Source organism: Onychomys torridus, chromosome 4, assembly GCF_903995425.1.
Source record: "Onychomys torridus chromosome 4, mOncTor1.1, whole genome shotgun sequence".
Lineage (NCBI taxonomy): Eukaryota > Metazoa > Chordata > Mammalia > Rodentia > Cricetidae > Onychomys > Onychomys torridus.
In genome coordinates this window covers 123252915-123265976 of record NC_050446.1, presented here as the reverse complement: position 1 = coordinate 123265976, position 13062 = coordinate 123252915, and the positions used below count along the sequence as shown (strand labels likewise).

At 42.9% G+C, this 13062-nt stretch overlaps 1 protein-coding gene across 12 annotated transcripts in view; it reads left to right on the top strand.

The window, feature by feature from the left end:
• Positions 1–3825: 3825 nt before the first annotated feature.
• The window catches only part of Ralgapb (Ral GTPase activating protein non-catalytic subunit beta), a 90789-nt gene continuing 81552 nt past the window's right edge, over positions 3826–13062 (top strand). For 5 of the 12 annotated variants that reach the window (XM_036183189.1, XM_036183193.1, XM_036183191.1 and 2 more), the window contains exon 1: positions 3827–4130. The gene's annotated coding sequence lies outside the window, so the exon portion shown is untranslated. Of the gene's footprint in view, positions 4131–4332; positions 4459–13062 lie in introns of those variants that run through there. The other 7 variants (XM_036183186.1, XM_036183184.1, XM_036183185.1 and 4 more) reach the window with 3 other exon arrangements.

Here is a 13062-nt window from a genome sequence, read left to right as displayed (position 1 = left end):
AAAGAGACTAAAGGTAGGGCTGGAGAGATGGCTCATTAGTTAAAAACACTGGCTGCTCTCCCAGAAGACCAGGGTTTGAGTCCCAGCACCCACATGGTGTCTCCCAGTTGTGAGCTACCCTACTCTGGCCTCCATGGGTACCAGTTACAAAAGTGGTGCACAGACATACATGCATCCAAAACATCCATACACACAAAATAAAACATTTTAAAAATTAAAAGTAAGTGCTGGTGAGACAGAGAGAAAGGCAACTCTCATACACCATATGAGGAAATAGAAATTATTATGGAAAGTTCCTTTAAAAAAGCAGAAAAAATATCTGATCTAACAACCCCACTGCTGGGAGAGAACACATTTAAAGGAACTGAAATCAGAACGTCAAAGGGACACCTACCTGCACATTATGGTAGCACTGTTCACAGCCACCAACATATGGAACCAGCCTCGCTATCTATGATGTCCGAGTAAGTGAAGACAGTGTGGCATGCACACCTGTCTTAGGGTTTCTATTGCTGTAGCAAAACACCACGGGCAAAAAGCAGCTTGGGGAGGAAAGGATTTATTTGGTTTACACTTCCAGATCACAGTTCATCATTGGAGGAAGTCAGAACAGGAACTCAAGCAGGGCTGGAACCTAGAGGCAGGAACTGATGCAGAGGCCACGGAGGAGTGCTGCAAACTCCCTGGCTTCCCCTGGGCTTGCTCAGCCCGCTTTCTATAGAACTCAGCACCACTCAGGATGGCACCCCGCACCAAGGACTGGGTCCTCTCACTTTGATCACTAATTGAGAAGATGTCTTTCAGCTGGATCTCATGGGGGCATTTCCTCAACGGAGGCTACTTCTTCTCTGATGACTCTAGCTTCTGCCAAGCTGACTCACAAAACCAGCCAGTACAAAACGCAATGGAATAGTTAAGAGCCATAAAGAGTATGACATTCCACTCTTTACAGTAACATGGGGAGAACTGGATGCCATTATGGGAAGAAAAATAAGACAGGCACAGATAGACAAAGACCACACGTCCTTATATACACATGGCAGCTAGAAAGTCAATCTCAAAGTAGAAGGGGGCATGGCAGGGGCTGATGGAGAAAGGGCAACTAGTAGTACTGAGATGCAGTTGGGTAGGAGTAACATTTATGATCTACCTTGATAGTGGAATAACGATAGTTGACAACAGTTAAACTTCAAAATACCTAGGGGAGAGAAACTGAGCACTCACAACACACACACACACACACACACACACACACACACACACACACACACACTGCTGTGTATCTGATAACAGATATGCTAAACCCTGTGTGATGGTCAGTTTTGATTGTCAACTTGCTAGATCACCTGAGGAGAGTCTCAGTGACAAACTGTCTGGATCAGATTGGCCTGTGGGGGATTGTACTGATGAAATGAATCGATATGGGAGGACCCAGCACACGGTAGACAGCACTATTCTCTCAGGCATGGGTCCTGGACTGTGTTAGTGTGAACTGGAGCTAAACGTAAACATGCATGCATTCATTCATTCTCTTTCTGCTCTCCACTGTTGATGTGACTAGCTGCTTCAAGTTCCTCCTGCCTCAACTTCCCCACAGATGGTGGACTGTAACTTGGAATTATGAAGTAAAAGAAATGCTTTCTCATCTAAGTTGCTTGCCAATATTTTACCACAGCAAGATACGAAGTTAAAGCATTCTATCTGTTCATTATCCATTGTTTGCATGAATACACGTACACAATGAAATGTCACACTGGACTTCATAAATATGTATACCATGTACAATTACTAGGTGTCAATCAAGAAGAATATTATAACATGATATAAATTAAATGTTAGAGAGTAGGAAAGAATCCCAATTCTAATTTGTATCTATTCTGACAAGTGCAGTTACAAACTGAACTTGATCAGAAAAAACAACTAGGTGATTTATATCTGTGTAGTTATGAGTTTTAAAGCTTCTATTTGTTTTATTTCTATTCTCTTTTACAATTCTTTGCGGGGGCGGGGATAAAAACGATAAAAAAAAGTCTAGTTGCCTCAAGTCAGAATTGAATACAACTTCTTTTTCCTATTTAAAGTAATAGAAATAACCCTTCCCCATAGCTACCCTTAAAGGAACAACATTGGCCATGAATTAAAGAAGGTGGAGGGGCAGACATATTTTCACTTTCCCAAGTATTCTTTTTTTTTTTCTGAGACATGATTTCATGTAGCGCAAGCGGGCCTAAAACACTCTGTGTAACAAGTTCAAAGACAAATACGCCACCATGTATGGTTTGTGCAGTGCTGGGAATCAAACCCAGGACTTCATGCACACCAAGCAAGCACTCTACCAACTAAGCTACACCCATGTACTTTAAAGAGGTTCCAAGTATGCTGTGTCTGTCACTTTTACAATTCCTATCACCTGCTGCTCTTCAAATCTATCATTCATAACTGTCTGATATACTATAGATAGTCAATAATCACAGTATTAGGAATGTGGTTGCAAATGGTATAAATTAGATCCACCACTCTCTCCTTAAAGCAGGAAAGTAGTACAGGGGCTGTGTATCTACTTAGGCATATCTCAGAGAAGCAGGCTTCCTTGCCTTGGTTTATACTTCTTCATACAGTCTTTTTCAAGGTCTCAAAATGACGGCACATCTCCTGGTACTGTGTGATATCATGGCTCCAATCATGAAGTAGGGGAAAGTTGAAGGACACACTTTTCTCCAGGACTTCCTTTACATCCAGGTTCTCTCTTGGAACTTTGGTTTATGCTTTATAGAGTAGGACTTTGTTTCATTGCTACGTTCTGTCAAGGGGCCAGGGAGATTTGCTTTTTGGCCTCTGTAGTGTAGAAAAGGGAAGAAGAGATGCTTGGAGTAATGACTGAGTTTCTTAAAGTACTTGTCACAACTATTTTTAACTGAACTATATTGTTTCATCTACACACTGTTCTGGCACATTCTTACCCACCATTCTCCTCTTCCTTCTTTAAGCTACTTTCATGGGGGTGTGGGGGGAGGTAGGTGGGGCTGTGGTCTTGAAGAAATTCTTGTTTTCTCTCTTCCACAAGGGCACCAGTTTCTTCACTCCTGCTGTGGTCCATGGTCTCTTCTGAGGGTGAGAGTCACCATCTTCTCTGCTCTTTCCACACAAACATGTTTCTTTGCACAACCTGACTTACTGATCCTTCCACCCCTTTAATTCCAAGGCCAGTTACAAGGCCAGGCCCTGCACGAAGACTTCACCACCCCTCTTTCCTTTCAGCCTGACACGGGAAGTACCTCTCTAATGCTGTTACTTTCTTCGTGGAATTTGAAACCAAATTATTGAAAGTGGTACTGTTGGCGAAACCGGACGTTGCAGGTGCTCAAACTTGTATCTCTCGCTATAAATATCTTATCTCCTAGGATGGATTCAACTGGTCGATGACAGGTTCTGCATCTTAAGTCTGATTCATCCTTTTAACGCACACCAGGCCTGGCGAGGGCATTGCTCATTATAATGCTGCGCCCATGTAATAAGGGGCTGAGCAAGAGAAGAGCTACAATGCTGGCACGCGAGATACTCCTTGAGCCTGAATGGCAGCCGACTTTTCACAGAGAAGACCCTAACTCTTGCGCACTGTGAACAAGCAGAAGCCAGGTTGCCTCCTAAGCTGGCACCGCGATGAGGCAACTGGCCCGTCACTTCACTGCTCCTCCTCCACTGGAGTCCGAAAGGGAGGGGGTGGAGAGCCGCGCTTCGCGCGGACCTCTGGGACGGCTGCGCACGCGCAGCTTCCGGCTCCTGGCTTCGAGATTTATTTGACGCCGCCCGGTCGGCTCCCTCAGAAGTCTCGGGTCAGTCGCGCCGCGCAGGCGCGGTGGTCCCTTCGGCGGGGGAATTATTTGACGCCACCGCCCCTGGCAGTCGGAAGTTGCTTGAACGGAGCCCAGCCGGCCGGCCGAGAGACCGGTCTTCGTCGTCCCCCGGGCGCCCCGTGAGAGTCACCGACGGGTGGACGGACTGACCGCCGGAGGAGGGCCGGCCTGGGCGGTGGCAGCGCGGGCCCGATGGCGCGGGTCGCGTGAGGCGGCAGGCCGAGTGCGGCCCGCGGTGCGCCCGCCCAGCGATGCGGGCCCCGCCCGTCGCCTCAGGTACGCGGCGGCCGCCGGCCGGACCCTCCCCTCTCGCTGTTTTTTTTTTTCTTCTTCTTTTTTTTTTTTTCCCTCGGCGGCCACCGAGGCGGGGGCCCTCTCGCCCTGCGGTGCTCCCGGAGCCGGGCCGTGGCAAGCTCCTTTCTGGGTTCTGAAGCGGACGCACCGGGCGCGGGAGCGCAGTCGGCCGGGTGGGAGCGGACCCTGGAGGGTCGGACTGGCCGCGCGCGCCCCTGGCAGCCTGGGGACAGGGGCGGGTCTGGAGTGGCGGCGGCAACTCCGAGGAGAATGCGGTCGGCGGTGGGGCTGGTGGAGTTGCTGCCGTCCGGTGAGGATGCTGCTGCCGGGGGCACGGTGACGCTCGGGGGAGAGTAAACAGCCACCTTTAGCAAGCGCGTGCTGTCGGCCAGGCCCAGGCTAGACGGGGAACTTGACTACCCTGCATGGCAGGACTGTTACCCCATTCTACCGACCAGGCAGGCGAGGCCCAGAGCGATCGGGCGCCTTCGGTGCCCAAGGTCATAGAGCTGGGTAATTTGAACTCTAGTAGCCTTGACAGTCCAGTCCAGGTTCTTAACAATTAGGTCATAGCATCTCCAACTTTGATGCACGGTAAAATCACTTGGGGGAGTTTTGAAAAGATTCCAAGTACCACAGCACCTCAAACTAGTTAAACTACCATGCCTAGAGGGCGGGAGGTGGAGGGGGGGGCAAATACCAGTATCTTTCCGGAGATCTCCTAGTGGTTCTGGGGTGTTGTAAGGTTTGGCAACTGTGAATGTAGGTGATCTTCATCCCAGAGGTTCGTGAGTGTCTCTCCAGTTGAGGTGTTCAGGAGGATGCTTGTTAAAAATGCGGGCTCCATTGGCAGAGATTCATATTGTCACTCCCCTCCCCCCAGCGTGCTTTCGTTCTATTGCTGGAACTCTCCTTTTCTCTGCCTCAGCCTCCCGAGTGCTAGGATGGTAGCTCTATGCCACTAGAGAGCTTGTCCTTAGGTCCATTGACTACCACTCCTTTGGTAGGTTTGCCTCCTTGAGGGTGAGAAGTAATTATGAATTCTTAGTCAGCTGAGCTTTTTTTTTTAAAGAGTATAAGTCCCCTCAAAAACTTTTGGTTTGCAAATTTTCCTTAATATACAGTACTCGTGGTTATGGTTTCTCTTGCCTCTGGGCTTTTGCGTATACTGTTCTTTCTCCAAGGCAATTCCTCATGCTTTCTCAGCACTCTACCCAAGCACATACACTTCTTTCTCTCATACACATAATTATTTCTGTCTGCTGCCTAGCTCTCAACATTCCCTTCAAGATGCCTTCTGCCCCTCCCCTGACCCCTGACTACCTTCATTTCTCCTATCAGCCTTTGGTACTATCACACGGATGTGTGTGTGTGTGTGTGTGTGTGTGTGTGTGTGTGTGTGTCTCATAGTTCTAGCTCTTCTTTGAGATTTTGATGGGCTTTCAGGCAGGGACCATGCCTTCTTGGTCACTATTTCTTGGAGTAGAGGCTGACAAACCTGTTTTGAATACAATACTCATTTAGTCCCTTTATGTGACAGATAGCCCTCCTGCTGCAGAGACGTCTGTTTCTATTTTTGTAAGAGATACTTGATGTTCTTAGCATTGGAGTTTTGTTCTTTTTTTCCTTAGGAATACTCTAGGTTTTATTCATTTATTCAGCAGATGAATAAAATGTTGAATTCTTATCCATGGCACGGCACTATGTGTGGCTGTTCCAACAACATTAGTTTATCTGAGTGAGGTGACACACACTAATCCCAGCACTCAGGAGGCGGGCCAGCCTGGTCTACATAGCAAGTGTAGACCTGCCTCAAACAAACAAACTCCACTCACCTACCCCACACACAAAAACAAAACAAAAACATTGGGTGGGTTTTAATGTTAACTTCATCTCAGACTGTCGTTTCTATAGTGGGAGACTTTTTATTGCCACTAGGGTTTTGCATGTGTTCTTTCCTTGTCCGTCTGAAAGAAGTGTCATCTAAAAGCTATTGCCTTATGAGTATGTATAAACACAAGCAGATGGGATAATTCTCAGTTATAGTTCATCCCATTCAGTGGGAGACAGCGTAAAACCTTAGTATCAGCAACTGACAAACTTGGTGTAATTTTATTACATAATGTCTGAACTGCCATTGCTGCACATGTTTACCAACTTTAAAGGAAGTCAAGGCAATAATTCACATTGCATCTGTTTTGGGTCCCCTTTTTAAAATTTATTTTTAAGAGTATGGGTGTTTTGCCTGCATGCATATATGTGCACCAGTTGGATGCCTGGTGCTTGCAGAGGCCAGAAGAGGGTGTCAGATCCTCTGAAACTGAAGTTACAGAGTTGTGAGCTTCCATTTGGATGCTGGGAATTAAATCTGGGTCCCCTTTAAGCCATATAAAGTTTATACAAGTAAGGAGGTTAAATATTATAGGAAGGTCATTATGAAGAGCGTTGTTGACAATGAAGATTCCCCCTCCTCCACTTCTTATGTTGATACTAGGTGTTGAACCCAGGGCCTTCTACACAATGCTCTACCACTGTGTTTCCATTCCTATTATATACATGTAGCCTGGCTGACCTAGAAATGGCAGTGTAGACCAGGGTGTCCAGAGATTTGTCTGCCTCTGCCTCCCAAGGGATTAAAGGCATGTGCCACCATACCTGGCTGTATTTTTTACTTTGAAACAAGGTCATACCAAGCTTCCTGGGTTGACCTTGAACTTAGTCTGTAGTCCAAACAGGCCTTGAATTTAAGATCTTCCTGGCTCAGCTTCCTGAGTAGCTGGAATTGTAGGTCTGCCTAGATGAGATTTTTTTCCTCCAGTTAAATGTGAAGATTGAATAAAAATACATGTTTCATAAAACAATTTTTTACAGTATAATACTGTTAGGGGGAGGTTTTCTCGTCTCACTTATGTACTGTTTACTTGGTTTTTAGGCTGAGGCTACTGTAGAAGGTAATGGGACAAAAGGTGTTAAATTCAGCTGCTCAAGAAACTTGCCCTTGTTTCTCTGATCAGATATGGACAGAGTATCCAGTTCTTGTCCTGGCACATGGAAGAAACTCAGGTTTTTGTTTTGTTTTGTTTTGTTTTTCTTCTCTCTTGAGATAGGGTTTCTCTGTGTAGCTTTAGAGTTTGTCATGGAACTTGCTCTGTAGACCAGGCTGGCCTGGAACTCACAGAGATCCGCCTGGCTCTGCCTCCTGAGCTGGGATTAAAGATGTGTGTCGCCACTGCCCGGCTGAAACTCAGTTTTTTTAAGCTTGAGGTTTAAATTTTAGTTGACTTCTAGTGTATGGGTGAAAATGTTCACATTCTCAGTTAGTGATCAGAAGTAGTTCTAATCACAATAACCTAGGACTTTGACAAGAACTCTGTCTAATTTGAGGTACCTGTTGGTATGTTCTTGACACAGACAAAGGTCTTTTAGACAGAATGAATGATTTCTTGTGGTGTAAGATAGTTTTAAACTGGACATTCTGCATAAACCTGTAATCTCAGCTAAAATAGGAGGATTGGGGCAACTTTGAGGCCAGCCTGGGTAATATAGTGAGAGCCTGTCTGACTTCCCTCTCCCAAGATGAAGTTTTAAAGTTAATGTCTGCATAGTTTAATTTTAATTTTTTATAGGTGAATTATCATGCCTACAGCTCTATGGTGAGCTTCTGGCACACCCAGAACTGAAAAATGGGCCTTCTCCCTCTAGACTCAATGTTATCTTCCATATCATCTCTGTTGCCCCTCATGTGAGATGCTCTTTTTGTTGAGAGAAAATTGGGGATGGGAAGAGTGCTGTATGTATATATATATTTTGCCGGAGCTGAGGACCGAACCCAGGGCCTTCGCTTGCTAGGCAAACACTCTACCGCTGAGCTAAATCCCCAACCCCAAAAGTGCTGTATTTTAAGTTAACCAATTAGAAGTGTAGGGAATGTTTAGTATGTGATATGCATTTTGTTGTATAAACTGGAGGTACTGAGTATAAGACATAGCTTCTGTCTTAAGAAGTTCTATAGTTAGAATTGTAATAAATGTAAAAGTATAGTATCTTAAGCATCCTTGTGAAGTAGAATTATCTGTCATGTCTGATCAGTCCAATACACTGTTTACTAGTTCTGTGTGCTTACTAAACACTTTAAATGCAATAAAGGAACTGAGCTCTAAATTTATAGTTACCCATGCCAGTAGATATGACACTGGGACTATCAGGCTAGAGACAGATGATAGTTGTTAAGGATGCTGGCTGTTAGCAGGCAATGTATTCACATTTTCTTTCATAGACTAGCAAAACCCATCTGTTTTCATCTTTGGGAAGAAATGCAGGCAGAACCTGTCTCTCTCTTGTAATTCAAGTGTTTGATAGGATCCTTAGCAGTTACATTCTGGTGCATAGGTGAGTCCATTCCTTTTTTTTTTTTTTTTTTTTTTTAAGTGCCAGCTTGATAGATGTTTGCCTTGTGAAATCATTGAGACCACAACAGAATTAAGAAATGTGGTGCTTCTGTCCAGTAACTATTTACTCAGCACGTTGGTACCCTCCCTGTACCCAGTTTTTCTCCAGAGAAACAGGCATAGCTTAACATGTACCTTTATTTGTATGTCCTGAAGTGTGTTGACTTAGGCTGCTTTATTTGATCCTTCTCCCTAGTTGCTCTAGATAGGCACTGATAGGCACTTTAGATAGGCACACAGTGAGACAGGGAGACCAAAAAATAAATGTAAAGTGACTTGTCCAAGGTCATATGGTGAGTCACAGAGTCAGAAGTGTTGGACCTTGAGGCAAGAGGTAGATTTTCTTGTCCCAACATTGCAATTACTTAATATGACCCTGAGCAAGTCATAATCTTTGTCTGCTTTTTAATGGCTAGTGGGTCTTCTAATTTAAGCATCTAGGGTAGTTGTTGGAATAAAATGAAGTAACATGTGAAAGTTCTTTTGGAAATTGGTCAATTACAGTTACACAAAGGCACATTATTAAGTCAAGATCTCTGGTAGTTCTAATCTGCTGCCTTACAGCTGATCACTTCATTGGTCATATTAAATGCTATTGTATGATGATGTCTCATTGATTTCTGTCTTCATCATTATAAAACTTTGTTTTGGACAGCCATTGTGTTCTGTTTACATCTTCATACCTAAATCCTAGGACAACCTGATGCATACAGGTGTTTAATAGTATTTGCTCAGTGACATAACTGATGTCTAGATTTACTTCAGAAAGTTTGCAAACAATTGTTCTTTATTGTTTGATTTGAAGCTCCTTGGGAATAGTTTGATTATTATTGTGGAACTCACCGTGTTTGCTGTATAGAATACATGTGATGACTATTGCTTGAGTCAGTTGAGGTGACTAGTACTCGGCTGTGGTCTTTGTGGGTCACCACTGTATTGATTGCTTTGGTTATTGTCATTTAGACTGGACTTAATTGTTACTGTGGAGTGTTTATAAACTGTGAGCTGGTAAGCAGCACAAAGTCATAAGATGACAACCTTTAGAGAAGATGCTTGGAAAAGGATCCATGTGGAGTTGAGAAGGAAACTAGGGATCCGCAGAGTGCACCGTATCTTCTTCCCATAGTGCTTGCTTCTAGAACACTTGAAGGTTGAGACAAGACTGCTAGTAGCTGAGGTTGATAGCAGATAGACTATAGGAGGAGGTCATCATCTGTCTTCAGTTACCTTCATTGTCTCATGAGCTACAGCGACTGTCCTACCCAGTATATTAGTGACATTGAAGTTTGCTGATTTCCTGCTTGTCTTGGACACTTCCATCAAATTGCTTTATGGAAGTTCAGTCCTGTCGCATCATTCCTGAGGTAAAGTAAACTTAACTGGATAGGAGGGAGTTGGAGAAGGGAACAAGTTATAGACTTTTGGGTCACTTGATGCCCTTCAGTCTACCAGCACAACTCCCCACAGCTGCACACTCTAATCATGTCTAATCCTGTATAAAGGGATATGTCAGGCTTGAACCCCTGGAATATCTCTATACTGGTATTCGGCAGTGGATTCATTGACTGCTTCCCAGATGGCTGTTCAGTCCCTGTATACATCCACTGGTTCTGATAGATAGGTGTGTAGAGTTCTTCTAGAACATTGTACATGAATGACTGATGATGTTTCAGAAGGGGCTGATGAGCTGGGCCTCCAGGGTATATCTTTGGAGGGTGGCTTTTGATTTAATTTTCTGAATCCCATGTCTGCAATTGGATGTACTTGCACTTTTCTCTTGTTGGAAAGTTTTAGTTCATGTGGACATAGTCTGACCCGAGTCTTTTGTTTTTATTTTTTAATTGAGTGAATGTACGCCATTGTGCAATTTGGTTAGAAGATAATTTGCAGGAGTCTGTTCTTTCCTTTCACTGTGTGGATCCTATGATTGAGCTTGCTCAGTCTTCATAGGAAGTGCCTTGCTGAGTCATCTCAAAAGCCTTACCTCCAGTTTTTATTTAATTAATTACAAATCTCCAATTCTAGCTTAAAGTCTTTCAAAATTGGGCATTGCTTACTTTAAAAAAAAAATTGTTTTTGAGGCAGGGTCTCACTTCTAGCCTAGAACTCATCATGTAGACTAGACTGGCCTGAATTTACAAAGATGGGTTAGCCTCCATCTCCCTGGTGTTGAGATTAAAGGCATGTACCACCAATCTATCCCTTAAAAAGAAAAAAAATCCTGGTCTGTGGTGGTGGTACATGCCTTTAACCCCAGTACTCAGGAGACAGGGGCAGTCATATCTCTGAGTTTGAGGCCAATATTCAGTACAGCGTGAGTTCCAGGACAGCCAGGGATACACAGAGAAGCCCTATCTTGAAAACAAAAACAAACAAAAAATCCTGTTACCTTCTACAACAGGACACCTTCCACTTTGAGCATCTTGCTCTTGATGTGAATTTGTTTTAAAACATTAGAAAGAATGTGTGTGTATGTGTGTGTGTGTGTGTGTGTGTGTGTGTGTCTGTCTGTCTGTCTGTCTGTCTGTCTGTCTGTCTGTCTGTCTGAGTTATATATAGTATGCCATAGGTATGCAGGTACCCAGGGAAGGCAGAAAAACATATTAGATCCCTGGAGTTTGAGTTCAGGCAGTTGTGACCCACCTGATGTGGGTGTTGGTGTTTGAACTCAGGTCCCTAGAAGAGCAGTGTTTTTAACTGCTGAGCCATCTCGCTGGTCCTGTTTACTTTTTGTTTTTCTTTTTTAGTTTTTTAACAAAAGAATCTTACTGTGTAGCCTATGGTAGCTTTGAACTTGCAGTCTTTGCCTTGGCCTTTCAAGTGTTGGAATTCCAGGTGTCTGCCTGCCATTATACTCTGTTCTTTATTCATTATACTCTGCTCCCTGTTTTATGTCTTGTCCTTTATGGTTGCTCTTTTTTACTCTCATTCTTATCCACCGAATTTTCTTGTAATAGTGTCCAATTTATGCCCATATCCTTTTACCTTGAATCTACCCTGTTTTCATTCACTCTCTTGAATCAAAAGTAATCTTTCCCCTGAATTTTTATAGTTGCTTATAATTTTTTCCATTTAGCACCTTAATGTTACAATTTGCATCATAGTTATTGTATGTTAAACTGTAACCTAATTGAAAACAGGAACCACATCTCTTAGTCATTTAAATGGTGTTATCATGGTTCATTGTATGTAATAGATGGTAAATAACAGTTAACTTGGTGATTTTTGCCAGTGACTGAATGATCACAAGTAATCAGGATGTTGACATTTTTATCAATTCTCTGAAATATTAGTATAAATTTATTGCATCAAATTGTACTAATAGTACTACCTTCATTTGTCTTTCATATTTCTAATCTGGAGTTATACATGTTTGCTTAGTTGTTATCATAATATATGGTTTTCTACACTTAATAACTATCATTTACTGGTTCTTTACTATTAACTAGGACAATACCTAAATATAACGTGTATATGATTCTTGAATTCTTGCAACACCAGTGAAGCCCACTATTATCCCATGAGTATTCCTTTTTATAGGTAAGGATACTCAGACATAGGGGACAAGTAACTTTTTAGGGACAGGAGAGATGGCTCAGGTTAAGAGCACTTGTTTCTTTTGTAGAGGACCTGGGTTCAGTTCTTACCACCACAGAGCTGCTAATAACCATTTGTAATTCTAGTTGCAGAGAACCTGACACCTCCTTCTGGCCTCTATGGGCATTGCATGCACTAGGTGAACAGACAGACATAGGCAAAAGAACCATGTGTATAAAATAATGATAAATAAATCTATAATAATAATAATAATAAATGTCCCCATGCTCTAGCCTAAAACCTATGGAATCATTATTTCTAAAGTTGAGGACCAGGAAACTGCATTTTCCAGCCAAAGTGCCATGGATAATTCTTATGTGTATATTAGATTTGATAGCTAGTGTAACTTTTTTTAAATAAAAAGTTGTCTTAAAACTTTTGTTCTCTCTAATAATAATTTATAATATCAATTTAAATTTTAACTATTTTTTTGACATTTGGAGACTGATGTAGTTTTACTAATAACTTAGCTTGAAACAGACATTTTCACTTATTTGTATATGACAGTATAAAATTTGGGGGGGATGGAGAGATGGCTCAATGGTTAAAAGCACTGGCTGCTCTCCCAGAGGTCCTGAGTTCAATTCCCAGCAACCACATGGTGGCTCACAACCATCTGTAATAGGATATGATGCCCTCTTCTGGCATGCAGTTACACGTGCCGAGCACTCATACATAAAATATAAATAAATAAAAACATCTTTGGGCATACTTTAGTAAAATAGATACCCACTCACCTCTTTCTTCACTGGTACAGCAAACCTTGGCATTCTCAAATATCCCATATCCACTGTATGTTAGGAGTTGGAGTTTCTACTGAAGACTGAAGTAGCCTTGGTGGAGAACTTATACACAAGTATTGAGTATTT